The 15,546-nt window shown below is 41.8% G+C and overlaps 1 protein-coding gene and 1 pseudogene across 3 annotated transcripts in view; one reads left to right on the top strand and one right to left on the bottom strand.

Annotated features, from left to right (window-relative positions):
* ADD2 (adducin 2) overlaps positions 1-15,546 on the bottom strand; it is a 105,631-nt gene that overhangs the window by 75,758 nt on the left and 14,327 nt on the right. The gene's annotated exons all lie outside the window — the stretch shown is intronic.
* On the top strand, positions 7,074-9,496 carry LOC125109806 (60S ribosomal protein L32-like; annotated as a pseudogene).

Genomic DNA, 15,546 nt, shown 5'->3' with positions numbered 1-15,546 from the left:
GTATGATCAGAAGCCTAGAACTTTCAGTCCTATCTCCCATCTTCCAGCACAGGGAGAGGAGCTGGAAATTGAGCAAATAATTGATCATGCCTATGTGATCAAGCTGCATAAAAATCCCTAAAATACAGGATTTGGAGAGCTTCCAGGTTGGTGAACGAATCCCCATGCTAGGAGGGTAGCCTCTCCCAACTCCATGAGGACAGAAGCTCCTGGGCTTGAGACCCTTCCAGACCTCACTCTACGCAACTCTTCATCTGACAATCTGTATCCTGTATCATATCTTTCATTATATAATAAACCAGTGGATATAAGTAATTCCCTAAATTCTGTGAGCTGTTCTAGCAAATAATTAAACCCAAAGAGGGGTAGGGGATCTCCTGATTTATAGCGGATCAGTAAGAAGTGTGCAGAGGCCTAGGCTTGCAATTAGCATCTGAAATGGCTATAGTCTTGTGGGACTGAGCACTTAACCTGTTGCATCTGTTGCTAACTCCAGGTAGGTTTTGTCAGAATTGAACTGAATTATTCTGTATTATGGAATTGGTCAGGATTTTAAAAAAACAAAACAAAACAAAAACTACACATTTCATGTCAGAAATGAGGGTAAAGGAAACAAGTTCCTTTCACTTATCAGCCTTGATGTGGAAGAAGATGGGGAAACAAAGGGATAAATTGTTTTGTAGAAAGAGTAACAAATATATCAGAAGTGAGGGGGGGCACCTGCTGACTCAGTTGGTTAAGTGTCTGCCTTCGGCTTCCTGATACGGGGGTCCTGGGATTGAGCCTCACGTTGGGCTCCCAGCTCAGCAGGGAGTCTGCTTCTCCCTCTGCTCCTCCCCCCTGCTTGTGCATGCTCTCTTTCTCTCTCTCAACTAAATGAATAAAGTCTTAAAAAAAAATCAAAGTGGTGCACCAGCACCATATGGGGAGAAAGATGGGAGATGCAAAAACAGGTGCACTGGGACAAGAACATGGCAAAGAACGGGGGCCTACAGAAAGAAACAGACAATGAAAAACTCCCTGTGATGGAGAATGGCCAATAAATTTCAAACATCACTGATGCTGAATTGAATTTAAAAGTCGTTTCCAGCCCTATACTATAAATAAAAAACTTCTGTGTGCCTAATCCTTTGGTTAGAAGTCTGACATGCAGAAGAGCCTTGTGTTAGTGGTGCTCTGGGAGAAGAACGGAGAAAGGACAGTGTTTAATGGGGGCAAATGTATTAACAAAGAGGGCAGCTCTTCTGGGAGGCAAGTTGTCAAGTATGATGGACATTCCTGTTCACCAGTATCTGTTTCCTCTCTACTTCCAGAGATAGAAGAGGATAATTTCCCACCTGCTTCCAGCTCACCACTGCCAATGTCTTCTTGGGATCAATAAAATATGAACAGAAGCTCATCTGGGAAGAAGACTTTTAGAACCGGTCCTCCGGCTGTAGCCACCAGCAATTTCCAGATGGTGACAATTCCATCAGCTTAAGTGTCCAAGTAAGGGAGCCATAGGACAGGTCCCCACCCCACCAGGAAAAAGAAAACAAACAAACAAACAAACAAACTCCGTAGACATGCAGCAAGAACAAGAAAGTAAATCTCTATTGTGTTCAGCCACTGAGGTCACAGAAGGGCTTGATACCACAGCATAACAGGTCTGTCATAACAAACAGTCTGACTAAGGTCATGGTCAGAACCACAAATAATATAGAACTAAGAGGTGGACCAAGAAATGCAAGTTCCTCCACCCAAAATGTCTTGCAGAATCTGTGAAAGGCATGGACCTTCCCACAGTTTGTGGAATAGAGGTTTGAGCCATTTTGATTACATATTAAAAGAAAGGTAAATTGTATGTAAAAAATGGGCTGGAGATCTTGGAGACATTTGGATTACACATTGATGGAACATTTATAAAAATTTATTATGAATCGGGATACAAAACCATCTCCAATAAATCCTAAGAATTGAGAAAGACATTCTCTGACCACAAAACATTAAAATTAGGTAATACTTTTTTTTAAAGATTTTATTTATTTATTTGACAGACAGAGATTACAAGTAGGTGGAGAGGCAGGTAGAGAGAGAGGAGGAAACAGGCTCCCTGTGGAGCAGAGAGCCCGATGTGGGGCTTGATCCCAGAACTCTGGGATCATGACCTGACCCAAAGGCAGAGGCTTTAAACCACTGAGCCACCCAGGTGCCCGGTAATACATTTTTAACCACAAACAAATTCACCTAGAGATCTTAAAACTCTCTCCTAAACAACATTTATTTGTTCACAAAGGAAATCCAATCTGCAATTGCATATTATTTAGAAAATGACAAAAAGAACACTATATATCTACAACTGGTGACTGAAGCCAGAGCCACATTTAGAAAGAAACTTATAGCCTTTAATGTTTTTATTAACAAGAATGAAAATAAAATATCTAAGCATTCAACTTTAAAAGTTAGAGAGACTGGGGCTCCTGGGTGGCTCAGTTAGTTAAGTGTCTGTCTTTGACTCAGGTCATGACCCTAGGGTTCTGGGATCAAGCCCAGTATTAGGCTCCCTGCTCAGCAAGGAGTCTGTTTTTCCCTCTGTCCCCTCTCTGCTCATGCATTCATTCTCTCTCTCTCTCACTCACTTTCTCTTTCTCAAATAAATAAAATATTTTTTAAAAAAGTTAGAAAGACAGAGTAAGTTTAAGGAAAGAAGAAGCGAATTAGGATAATAAAAGTTAATGAAACAATTAACTAATCCAAGACCTGGTTATAAATAAATAAGACATATTCTTAGCAACTCAATAAAGAAATAGCTAATACATGAAATTGGGAATGGGACTGGGAACATAACAGTTTACAGAGAGGAAAGAAAAATCTATGAGGACAGGTTCAAAGCCAGCCCAGCCAATGGGGCTAGGGGAGATACTGAGAAGAGGGAGGAATATATGATATTACTCAGCAAGGAACTTGTTTTGGAAAATGGCTGCCTGTGTTGTGCTCAGTGTTAGCATTTAATTTGGCAACTTCCAGGAAGAGCAATATTTTCAACAAGCTCTATGCATAATGAGCCTATAAGAAGCACAGTTCTCAACACAGAGAACAACCCAATTCTGTTCTGCAGTTGGGAAGGAAGGAACAGATACGTCTTCATGACTGGGTCATGGTACATCATTGAAATCCATACTTCCCCGGATCCAGACGGTTGCCTCAGCCTCGTACTGGCTCATAGAGCACCACTAGTTATTGGAGAGGGGGGAGGGAGCCACAGTCCTTCAGGGGAACAACTTGCCCCCAAGATGCGGTACAAGAGTTCTGTGTTAAACTTCTGTAGACGGAAATGATCAAGGCCTTCCCTCTCCTTTCAGGGTCAGGTCAAGCCCCTCCTCCAGCTTGAGCCCTTTCTTAAAAACTGACTGATAAGGGTGAGCCCTAATGTAGACTATGGACTTTGGGTGATAATGTGTCCATGTCGGTTCCAATCTTGTAGGAAATGCTGATAATGGGGAGGCTAAACATATGCAGGGTCAGGGAGTATGCAGAAAACCTCTGTACCTTCAGTTCAGTTTAGTTGTGAACCTAAAAATGTTCTAAAAAAACCTCCATTACAAAAACCTATCATTTGCAGCTCTGACTAGGCAACCATCCCTTATTGCCCTCCTTTGGCATTTACTAGCTTTCTCTCTCTCTTTTCCTTTTCTCTTTCCCTTCTTCTCTAACTTCAGACCAGTCTGGTCACCCTGGAGTCAGGATGCCAGGATCATAATCTCAGCTCCCCCACCACTTGCGAACCCAGCTGTGGACTTGAAGGCAAATCAATTATCCCATTTTGACATCTCTCCAATCAGCAATAAAATGAGGATGCTGGTCTGTATTATAAATTTTCAAGCTATCCTGAGAATGCTCAAGTTCTAAAGAAAGGCATCAGGCATTCTATAAGCATTTGATTCCATCTCTTCTATTTGAAAGACTATAATATGCCATACCTTTAATATCCCTAATATGTCTGGAAGTACCAATACCTTGTGCTAATTCTTCTTTTCCATAACCTGTTTTCCTTCTGCAGTTTGGAGAACTGCCTTAAACATATCCTAGGACAGGAAAGTTCCATTTCTGAGCTGGTGGAGCAGGGAGACTGATGTGGGGCCTGATCTCAAGACCTTGGGATCATGACCTGAGCCGAAGGCAGATACTTAACCGACCAAGGCACCCAGGCTTCCTAGAGAGAGAATTTTAAAAAGAAAATACAATGGTGCGTTTCCAAAGTGATCAAGTTCAAGGTGAAACATCAAGACAGACTCAACTAGTACCTACTGACCCTTTAACTCTTTTGGCTACAGAACAGCAGTGGATGAAATAGGAGGAAGACCATAAAAACTCAAAGATAAGAAAATGCAGTAGCTAATATCTGTCTTTGGAGCTCACCTTTCAGGACAACAAGATCCATTCAAGTTCTTGCTGTGCTTTGTAGCAAACTCTGATAAAATAACCTTAGGGTCTCTGCCATAGAACATATATCTAGTGAGCCTAAAAATGAAGTTCTTGGCTACACTTACTATAAAACAAACATCTTAATGTGTTTTTAAGTTATATAATATTTAAGTTTGACCATGCATGTTTAACATTGTCCATGAGGGAAAACCCCATGCTCTCTTGTAAAAGCTTATTAAATCTTATGCTATGGACCTTGTTACATATGTGTTAAGTGAAAAGCCTACTTTAAAAATATAACACTGCTGTCAGCACAGTCCCCCCAAGAATCCAAGACTATGCATTTAATGACTTAAGTGGGTCAAAATTATCACCACAAGTCACATCTGTGATGAATTAGGTTCCGAAGTGCATTAAAAGGGACAAAATTGTTTAAAGTCAAAATTGTCCTTGAGCATCTCAATAGTAATAGAGCATGGTTTTCTATGTATTGTCTCACACAGTAATGTGCATGTAATATGTACATTGTAATGTCTGACTCACAAAAGAATACATGCAAATAAAATCTGGTCATATTTTTTACTGTTTTTCTGGGAGTTGGAATACTATGAGATAAATGTGAGCATAAGGAACTTCTGCTCTACAAGAAATGTTCAGTTTCATTGACAGAAAAATGTCGGAACTTGTGGTTCTCTTTATGCTGCTTTTTGGACATTACAATCATTCAGGTAATTTAAGGGAGAATACATGCTTTGACACACTTAACATTAATACAAGAAGAGAAGAAAATATTTTATAAAATCTCAAATACATTTGTAAAATTTGGAAAGGTTTGTCAGGTTTATTTTTAAATAAACCTGGTTTCTGAACTCTTGCCATTTGCAATGACTAGGATGGAACTAGAGAGCATTATGCTAAGCGAAATAAGTCAATCAGAGAAAGACAACTACCCCATGATTTCACTCATATGTGGAATTTAAGAAACAAAACAGAGGAGGATTGGAGAAGGGAGGAAAAAAATAAAACAAGACATAATCAGAGAGGGAAACAAACCGTAAGAGACTCTTAACCACAGGAAACAAACTGAGGGCTGCTGAAGGAGACAGGAATGAGGGGATGGGGTAACTGGGTGATGGGCATTAAGGAGGACATGTGATACAATGAGCACTGGGTATTATATACAACTGATGAGTCACTGAACTCTACCCCTGAAACTAATAATACACTCTATGTTAATTGAAATTTTAAAAAATAAGATAAAAATAAATCCCGGTTTTAAGATTTAATTATTTATTTGAGAGAGAGAGCTCAAGAGAGAATATGAGTAGGAGGGGCAGAGGGAGGGGAAGAGACAATTTCAAGCAGACTCTGCCATGCTCAGTGCAGAGGCCCACACGGAATTCGATCTCTCAACCCTGAGGTCACAACCCTGAGATCACAACCTGAGCCAAAACCAAGAGCCTGATGCATAACTGACTGCACTACCCAGGCACCCCTTAATTAAACCTGGTTTTAAAAACCCAGGGGGAGAGATGTCCCAAAAGCATGGTTGTAGCTTATTTAAAGCTATCCTTGTGCACAAGCTATTAAGAAGGAGGCAACGGCTTTCAAATCAAGGTTTTAATGTGACAAGCAAATTAAGACATTGTCTTTAAACACTCTCACCCCAGAATTCTTTGTAATATTTTAGAGACCAAATTCCAGAATATTAGCTTTTCATTACAAATTTTATTATCTATTTCAAGTCAAGGTATTGGTATAAATATTTTAAATGAAGCAAGAAATTATTCTGAGTTTATTTCTCTGACAAGAAACTTACTAGATACCTCTGAAACATAACAAGAATAACCTAGTTTGCATATCTTGTTGATATTTTTAATAAATCAAATGAACTTAATTTGGCAATTTAGGGTCACAATACTATCTGTTCATACATCATTCAGTATTGAAAAATGAAAGCATTTGGACTGAACATTCCAAACAACATGTACTTGACTATTTCAAAACTCTGAGTAAATATCTGGGTGGAATAGCTACAGAAAAACTTAATAGCATTGTTGGACAATTGGTAGTATTAAAAGCCCACTGAGAAGAATTTTCTACCAAACACTAATGATTTTTTTTTAAGATTTTTTTTTTTTTTTAATTTGACAGAGAGAGATCACAAGTAGGCAGAGAAGTAGGCGGGGTGGGGGGGGAGCAGGCTCCCTGCTGAGTAGAGAGCCCGATGCAGGGCTTGACCCCAGGACCCTGAGATCATGACCTGAGCCAAAGGCGGAGGCTTAACCCACTGAGTCACCCAGACACCCCTAAACACTAATGATTTAAATTGGCTAAGGGGCTTGTTCAATCGACTCCATCCAAACTGAACACTCGGAGAAAAGAAATGAACACTGTTGTTAGATGTTGTCAGTGATTCAGTTGAGGGAAAAAAGCATTCAGCATATGCTATACAGAAGGTAGGCTAGTGAGGGAAACCAGGAAACATCCTAGCAAATATGAAAATTACAGTTTGGTGTAAGAAAGGGACATTAGCCAGTAACGCAGAAACAATTGTATGCGTACCTGTGATTACTTCTTTTTAGGAGGGACCCAACCATGACAGGAATAACTATACTTACAGATTTAGGCACCTAGCAAAGCAGGTTTGAGATAGCTTGCCAGGGTAAATGACCTTGGAGCTGATACCGTGAGGAAGAGTAAGAGGAAACAATGAAGCAAGAAGAACAGTGTGAACCACAGAGACCAGCGGCAGGGCACAAGTGGGAATCGGGAGACTAGTCAGAGGTCACTGCAGATGTCCAGGTGGGGTGACAGGCATGATGAGGCTTGGACTCAGGGCAAGAGGAGATGGGAAAAAGTGCATGGATTTGGGAATGTTCAGGAGACATATGAAAAAAATCAAACAGGACTGGGTAGTGACCTGGATATGCCCTCTGGTCCTCTTAAGTTTCGGATAAGCTAAGGGAACTGAACCTAAGATTTCAAGGGGAACTATTAAAGTGCCCCACCTTACCCTTGCTATAAGTTTGGGTTTTGCTTTGCTTTGTTTTGCTTCTTATTCCCATACCCCTTTTCCAGACAGTGCCACAAAGTACAGAACCAGAGACTAAGCAAATGAAAGCTGTGGGGAGAAGTTCTTCTGAGTATGGAAGAGGCGTTTAGATGTGACGGGCGCTGGTCTGCTCCTGAGGCACAGGCCACAGCCCTCAGCGTAGCATGGCATTTCTAACATCCCAGCACAAAGCAGGGAAGCACCATGTGCTGAGGGCCAAGTCCCCATCCACTGCCAGACCATGGCCTCAGAACGCTGCCCCCCAGGAAGAGCAGCTGCTCCGCTAACTGGGAGATTGCCTGCCCCTCCCTCTTGGAAAAGCACAGCAGATGCTTTTTATATAATGTCCAATTACTCCAAAGAATGTCATCATTTTTATGATTAATCAGTTGCACATACTCAGGGACATATGTGAGATGGATATTCAAGGACAACAAAGGACCCTGCAGAGAGGAGATAAATTGAGTCTAGCATCTGTAGCCAATAGTGAGAGAAACAAATTAACTGTATCTATTGCATAAATATCCCTCCATGCAGATTATGGCCAAAACAAGGACTAACAATCTAAATTCATTGTGAAGCAAATCTATTTTTTAAATCTACAGGTTATGCAAATGATGGGGAGAAGTTGTAAGTAATAAATATCCCCTTGACAGAACACAAATAATAATGAGCCAGCAACTGCAATGATCACTTATAGAACAGCACCCAATAAATAAAGTTTTTGTGCTTAAAAGGAGTCTGTCAAGAAGGAATCAAATCAAGCCGGAGTATTCCAACTTGCTTTGTAAGGCCCAGCTCAAATGTCAGCGCTTTTGCGGTGCTTCCTCTGATCTCTTGAGCAGAATTAACAGGCCTCTCGTCCGAGCCCTTATGGCACTTGTCAGTGGGGAGTGGGATTACTATCATGGGGTGTCTCTCTGGTGGTTCTCTTCTATTTCAGCACTTGCATACAACTCAGCTTTCTTCTTACTCTGGGGCCTTAAAGAAGATGCAAATGTGAAAAGCTCTAACAGTAGAGCTGGCAGAGGCTAACATGAGGGAACAGTTCATGGGGCCAGGCACTAACCCTGTGCAATCATTCCTTTCATCCTCACAGTGACCCCAATGAAGTAGGTCCCACCAAGAGGAGTAAACCCAGCAACAGAGGTGAAAAGATGTGTCCTCAGTCACACAGCTAGTAAGTGAGGACCATCAGGTTTCTAAGTCAGGCACTCCCACTGTTCCACCTTGCACACTGGGGGGAGATGGGAAAGCGCTGGCCTGAGGGTCCAAATACTTAGGGTCAAGGTCTTTTTCTGGTAGTTTACTAGCCGTGTCATCCTATGGTACTCACTGGACTCCCTGGCCTTGAGATTTCCCTGCAAGCCCAGAGTTACAGGTCTTATCCATCCTCACCTCAAAGACAGCAACTGTCCCCCAAGGGGCTCGGCTTCCCACCACTGAGTACAGCCTGTAGTTACTGGGTTAGCATCTGAACCGAATGTTTTTGGATGGATTTGCCAGGGCATCCTTTCTTTCCAGTGCCCTTACTCATCTCACAGCTTTTGGGCTATGCGCCAAGAGACAGCAAAGGTTTAGCAAGTAGGCTCTGCTTGCAGAGGTGGTGGCCCTCTCCTGCTCGGCATCACGGTCACCCTCAGACCTCTGCCAAAGCCCAAGACTATCAAAAAGAGGACCAGGAATTTCATCTGGCACCAGTCAGACCCATATGTAAAAATTAAGCTCAACTGGCAGAAACCCTGAAGCACTGACAATAGGGCGCACAGAAAATTCAAGAGCCAGATCTGGATGCCCAACCCTGGTTACGGGAGCGACAAGAAAACAGAGCACAGGCTGCCCAGTGGCTTCCAGAAGTCCCCAGCCCACAGTATGAAGGAGCTTGAAGGACTGCTGGTGTGCAACCAATCTCAGTGTGCGGAGTCTGCTGACAATGTCTCGACCGAGAACCACAAGACTACTGCTGAAAGAGCAGCCCAGCTGGCCCCCAGAGTTGCCAATCCCAATGCCAGGCTGCGCAGGGAAGAAAATGAATAGACAGCTCATGTGCATATCATATTTGTGTTAAAACCAGACAACTTCCAAAAAAAAAAAGGTTTAGCAAATGATCCCTGCAATCCAGAACTAAGAGTCCAACAGTGGATTCAGACAAGGAAGCCAAGTCTTGAGACACAATCCCAAGCCTCAGGGCACGAGCTCCTCCACCATGCCCCAACCCAGTCACTCAGGCAAGAGAAACTCACCCTGGCTTCTGCTACATCACCCTTCTCCTTATACCTTCTATACAGATTTTTATATTCCGGGGACAGTGTCTATGGGTCAGTGGCATGGGAACCACTTACAATTTTCAGAGTGACCTTTCTGAGACATTACTCTGTGATAAATAAATCATTTCCTTTGCTCTCAAGGGGATTACAAATTCTATTTTTTTTTTTTCTGAATAGTATGTCAATTACCAAAAGAGTACAAGGGCATTTGTTCCTTTCAGCTGCTGCCTTTGGATAGGCCAGTATAACCTGTGTTTTGTTAGAAATGTATGGCATAAAGTTTAAATGGTTTTTAAGAAATCTTGATGTGTTTTTGCTGAAAGGAAAAACAGGTGTTTTGATATCCCAGTTTGGTTACCTGCACCAAGAATGAAGGAAAGATCTTGTACACATAGGAGAGAATAGAAAACGGCCCCATCTCCATGATTGTTTTCCCCAGGCCACTAGGCTCTCACTTGCAAAGAACATCGCTGTTCTCAGGTTTAATGACCTGATTGCCTTACCCTGTGGGTCCTTTCCTCCTCTTCACTTAACTCCAGAGGTAAGATTAGAAACACCACATATTCAAACAAGATCAAAAGGAAACCTCTTTTAGAATCTGTTGTATGTCTCTGTATCTTTGACATTATGGCCTGCTGTATTCAGGCTAAGCTATGTTATGCTGCACTAGCTAGCCTTCTTTCTCCTAGCCTGTGTGCTCTCCCTGACCACACAAAGTAAAAGGGGGAGAATGAAAAAGAGTTTTAATGCAGGCTCCTCCTGCAATAAGCTTGCAATTGCAGGTCCTACCTGGGAATGGAGGCATGCACTTTGGAGCCCCTGGTGATTAGAATGAGTGACGGCAACAGTGATCATTGAAAACCCTGGCAATGACAAAGCCTCCTAAGTCACAAGACAGCATCCTTGTCTCAGAGAAGGTGGAAGTTTCCCTTTTCACTGCTTTAAATGTTGGACAGAAAAAATGGTGATGCTTCTACGATGCATTCTGAATGTATTAAACAGGGCAGCTATATATTTAAGGGATTTGGGGTCATAGAGAGGGAAGCTCCAAATTCCATTAGAGCACATTAAAGAAAATGAAATTAGCTTAGGAGTGCAGGCACACATCAAGCCATTAAATAATTTAAAAGGCACTTAGGGTAGCACGGAGCCATACAAGTATGGGTACTTCAAACTTCCTGAGTTGAGCTGAGCTAGAATGCTTGGTAGGATTAAACTTGGAGGCTGGTGGGAAACACTTAGCACTCTATAGGAAACACTCTCTAGTGAGGGACAATGTGGACACATCTTTAACAAGGGTGATCTCTTGGTCACTAATGCCATGGGAAATTAACATGTGTGGCCATCCCAACCAGCTGCCTAGGCAATATCACATCCCTTATTCCTTCCTAACAGAAACTCAATTTCATCCAAAGTACACTGTATCCAACAAAAACCCCTGCACTTCTCAGCCTTCCCTGAAGCTGGAAGCATGATATAATACAGTCCTCATCAATAATGTGCAAGCAAAAATCTGCTGGGAATTTCTGGGAAAGCCGGATTTCCTGATAGAAATGCTACCGCTTCTCCCTCACCACTTCCTCCTCCTCTCTGACTGGGAGGTAGTTGGGAGATTAGAGATGGAGTACCTGGTTTGCAAACATTCAAGAGAAAGAATCCACTTGCTGAGCATGGCACAGCAAAGAGATAGAAAGAGCCTGATTTATTGGTACCATAATAAGCCAGTGTCAATCCCAGACTCTGACCTCCGAACTTTCTAGATGAGAGAAATAAATCCCTACTAGACTAAGCTGCTGTGGTTGGCTTTCTTTTTCATGAGGTGGAGGCAGCCCTTAATCAATATATAGACACAGACAAAAGTGCTCCCTGTCCTATAAACTTTGGAATTGGTAGGGTATACACAGGTCCTGGTTATAGGGCCTTTCTCAACATTTTTTATCCTAGATACATCATGATGCTTCAAGAGGAGAGCAGGATACAGTGTCTCCTGAAGTTTCTGGACCATTGAAACTTTTACCATGTTACATTTCTTGAGAATTGTGTTCTACCAGATACACTTTGGAAAACAGTGCTTCGGGTGCATCTCTGTCTCTCTCTCTCTCCGGACTAAAAAAAAAAAAAAAAATAGAAAAAAAAGACTTTCTAGAGCATACAAACATAAATTCTTAGCAAAATTTAAAACATAAAATCACTGTAGCTTTGCATACTGGATTAAATGGCATCTCCCCAAAATTCATGTCTAACTGGAACCTGTGAATGTGACCTTATTTAGAAATAGGGTGTTTGTAGAAAATTAAGAAGCTATAGTGGATTAGGATGGGCCCTGAATCCACTGATGGGGATCCTTATAAGGAGAGGGTGATTCAGATATAAAGAGACATAGAGGATACACAAGCACAGAGGAGAAGCCTGTGTGATGATGGAGGCAGAGACTGGAGTGATGTGGCTGTAAGCCAAGGATACCCAGCATTGCTGGTAACCACCAGAAAGCAGGAACAGGCAAGGAAGGATTCCTCCCTTAGAGCTTCCAGGGGGAGCATGGCCCTACCAACACCTTGATTCCAGAAGTCCAACCTCCAGAACTATGAACAAATAAATCTGCTGTGTGAGCTATCCAGTTTATAGTACTTTGTTAAGCCAGCCGTAGGAAACTGATATACTTTGTGACACTGTAATAAAGTTTAAATCACTGTAAATTTTTCCCCATGTCCAGGATGAGGATTAAGGATCTTCACGGATGGAGGCCTGGCTCAGCCCCATCTGTCTCCTCTACCATATTTAAGATCCTTGCAAGGAACTTATATTCTTCCTGTCTCTTTTCCTTGAAAACCAAATAGTATCTTGAAAACTCTGACATTTAAAAAAAGGGAGAAATTGACATTTAGAGAGAAATGTCCTGAAGAACAGCTTTTCAGGAACCCTGGATTTGCCAGTAATTATGGCCTCACCTTGGGTCAGTGTCTTGTCTTCTCTTGGCTTCATCTGTCCACTCTCTAGAGCTCCAGGGGTGGACTGGAAGGTCTGCATAGCCCCTTCCACTTTGACATACTGGAATTCCAGGGAGCATTTCATATATAGGAGATCTGCCACATGTTCCCCAGAAACATAAAAATGGCAGGCCCTTGCTAATTAATGGTGAGGGCTCCTTTAGAGCATTCCTGAGTTCATTTATATGCAAGAATCTTACTTCCAAGGATATATGAACTGAGCTGGAGAAAGGACTGCAGTGTTATATTTGGTTGTTTGGTGTAATATCTGCCTTGGCATATGGAAGTTCTAAAAGAGGGGAGTGGTTCTTTAGAGAAACGTGTAATAAAAATCACTAGGATAATGGTGAATGTGTGTCTCCCTTCCCCCCCCCCCAAGAGAAACTCACATTAAAGTCAGGTAAATTATTCACATTATGAAAGATGTCTTTATAGGGCTCCTGGGTGGCTCAGTTGGTTAAGCATCTGACTCTTGGTTTTGACTCAGGTCATGATCTCAGGATGATGGGATAGAGCCTGGTGTGTCCGGCTCCAAGCAGGGAGTCTGCTTGAAGATTCTCTCCCTCTGCCTATCTCCCACCTCTGTCTCCTCCCCATAAGATAAATAAATCTTTAAAAAAGAGATATCTTTATGTCTTTATTTTACCAACAAGTTTACCAAAGATTTCCTTTAAAAGGAACAATATAACAAACTAGTGGCTCAACCTGTTCTCCAATCTAAACAACCCTTGAATCCTTGAGAGTTTTCTTCATATGAACTTCTTCCCCTCTACTAGATCATGTAGATTTTTTCCTGAACCCCAGCCACTTCCCATCATAGGTTATAAGTGTGATAACCAACACAGAGCACCGTACTCTTGAAACCAATCAATGCAAATGAAGCTTAGCAAAGGAATCCATCTTGGAGTTTAAAGGCTGTGTTCTCAGTGTATCCTATAGGTTATGGGAAATGCAGGAGTGAAAATAAAAGAATCCCTGCATTGCACAAGGACATTGAAAGACACAGTGTCTTTGTAAGGTGCATCACGATATTATAATTATCAGACATAAATATTTTTAATGTTTTAAGTGCATTTTGCCCTTGCCAAAAATGGTTTGAGAAAGCTAAAGAGGCTATAAATTCTGTAACATGCACACCCTTTGGACATTTGCCAATGGATATTTGCAATGTAATTTGTACTAAGCAAGGCCACACAAACTTAAGATAGTGCCTCCCTAATTCTCTAAGTATATAGCCCTGTTGACTACCATATGTACAACAAAGGAGACAAACAAAGGAATGAATTGGGTTTTTTAAGTCATAAACTGTTCATTTATATATCGTTACCTAGAAATAAGTTTTCCTCATCTATATAATGAGATTAATAATACCATCCTCCTTATAGGGTGGTTGTGATCATCAGATTTTTAATATATATAAAAACAAATATATAATATTATCTTAGCTCAAGCTGCCATAACAGAATATTATAGACTGGGTAGATTATAAACAACAGAAATTGATTTCTCATAGTTCTGGAGGCTGGGAAGCCCAAGATCAAGGTGCCAATAGATTTGGTGTCTGGTGAGGGCCTGCTTTCTAGTTCGTAGTCAGCTGTTTTCTCACTGTCCTCACATAGTAGAAGAGACCTCTTTTATTAGGTCATTAATCTCATTATTGCAGAGCCTCACGACCTAATCATCTCCAAAGTCCCCCACCTTCAAATACCATCGAATTAGGGATCAGGTTTCAATATATGAATTCTGGGGAGAAATAAACATCTGGTCTATAGCAAATCACTAACACAGCCTGATATGCAGAAAGTGCTCAGTAAAAGTCAGCTACTACTTTTCTGATGGAGCCAAGTGAAATATTTGGGATATGTTTTAGAGGACTAAGCCGATAGAATTTGGATAGATTGGTTAGAAAAGTGACGAAAAGAGAGAAACCAAGGACAATTCCAAGATTCTTTGGTAATGAACAACGGGGAGGATGATCTAACACAGAGAAAAACAGGTTTGAGGAAAGAAATCAAGACTCCCTTAGGGCCATGTTAGGCTTGGTCTGAGTTATCTGTTAGACATCACGTAGAAATGTCAAGGAGGCAGTTGGGAATACAAGTCTGCAACCTCACTGCTCAACACTACTCAAAATAAGATCCCAAGGCCAGCAGACTCAGCATCACCGAGGAGCCTGTTGGAAATGCACCACCTTTGAGCAATGGAATCAGAACGTGCATTTTAACAAGATCCCCAGGTGATCCATATGCACAATGAAGTTTGAGTAGCACTAAGCTATAGAGTTGTGGGGAAAAAAAGAGACGACTCATCAGCATATACACAGAGTCTAAAGCTAAGGCCTGGATGAGCTCCCCTGGGTGTGTGGGGGAGGGGGGCAGTGTGTAAGGGAGACTTGTGGCCCAGAGTAGAGCCATGGGACTCTCCCACATTCAGAGGTCTTGTAGAGGTGAATAGAACCTCACAGAGGAAGAAGAGGAACACCCAGAGAGGCAAAGGAAAACCAGGAGAGTGAAAGGTCCCAGAAGGCCAAAGAATAGAATGTTGCAAGAAGAGGTCCACGGTGTTGAAAGCTGCTGATGCATCAGTAAGATAGGAACAGAGAAGAGGCCATTAGATTTAGCAACAAGGTTATTAATGACCTTGACAAGAGTAGTCTCAGTAGCACAGAGAGGACAGAAGCCCATGTAGAGACAATGGGGAAAAGGAAGTAAGACAGCAAGCAAGGCAATTCCTGCAAGGAGTTTTGCTGAGAACATAAATAGAGAAATGGGGTAGCACCTGAGATGCTTAGGTAGGAGATACTAGAACATGCCTGAATGCCAATGGAAATGTT

Source organism: Lutra lutra, chromosome 9 (genome assembly GCF_902655055.1).
Source record: "Lutra lutra chromosome 9, mLutLut1.2, whole genome shotgun sequence".
NCBI lineage: Eukaryota > Metazoa > Chordata > Mammalia > Carnivora > Mustelidae > Lutra > Lutra lutra.
This window is presented reverse-complemented; position numbering and strand designations above follow the sequence as displayed.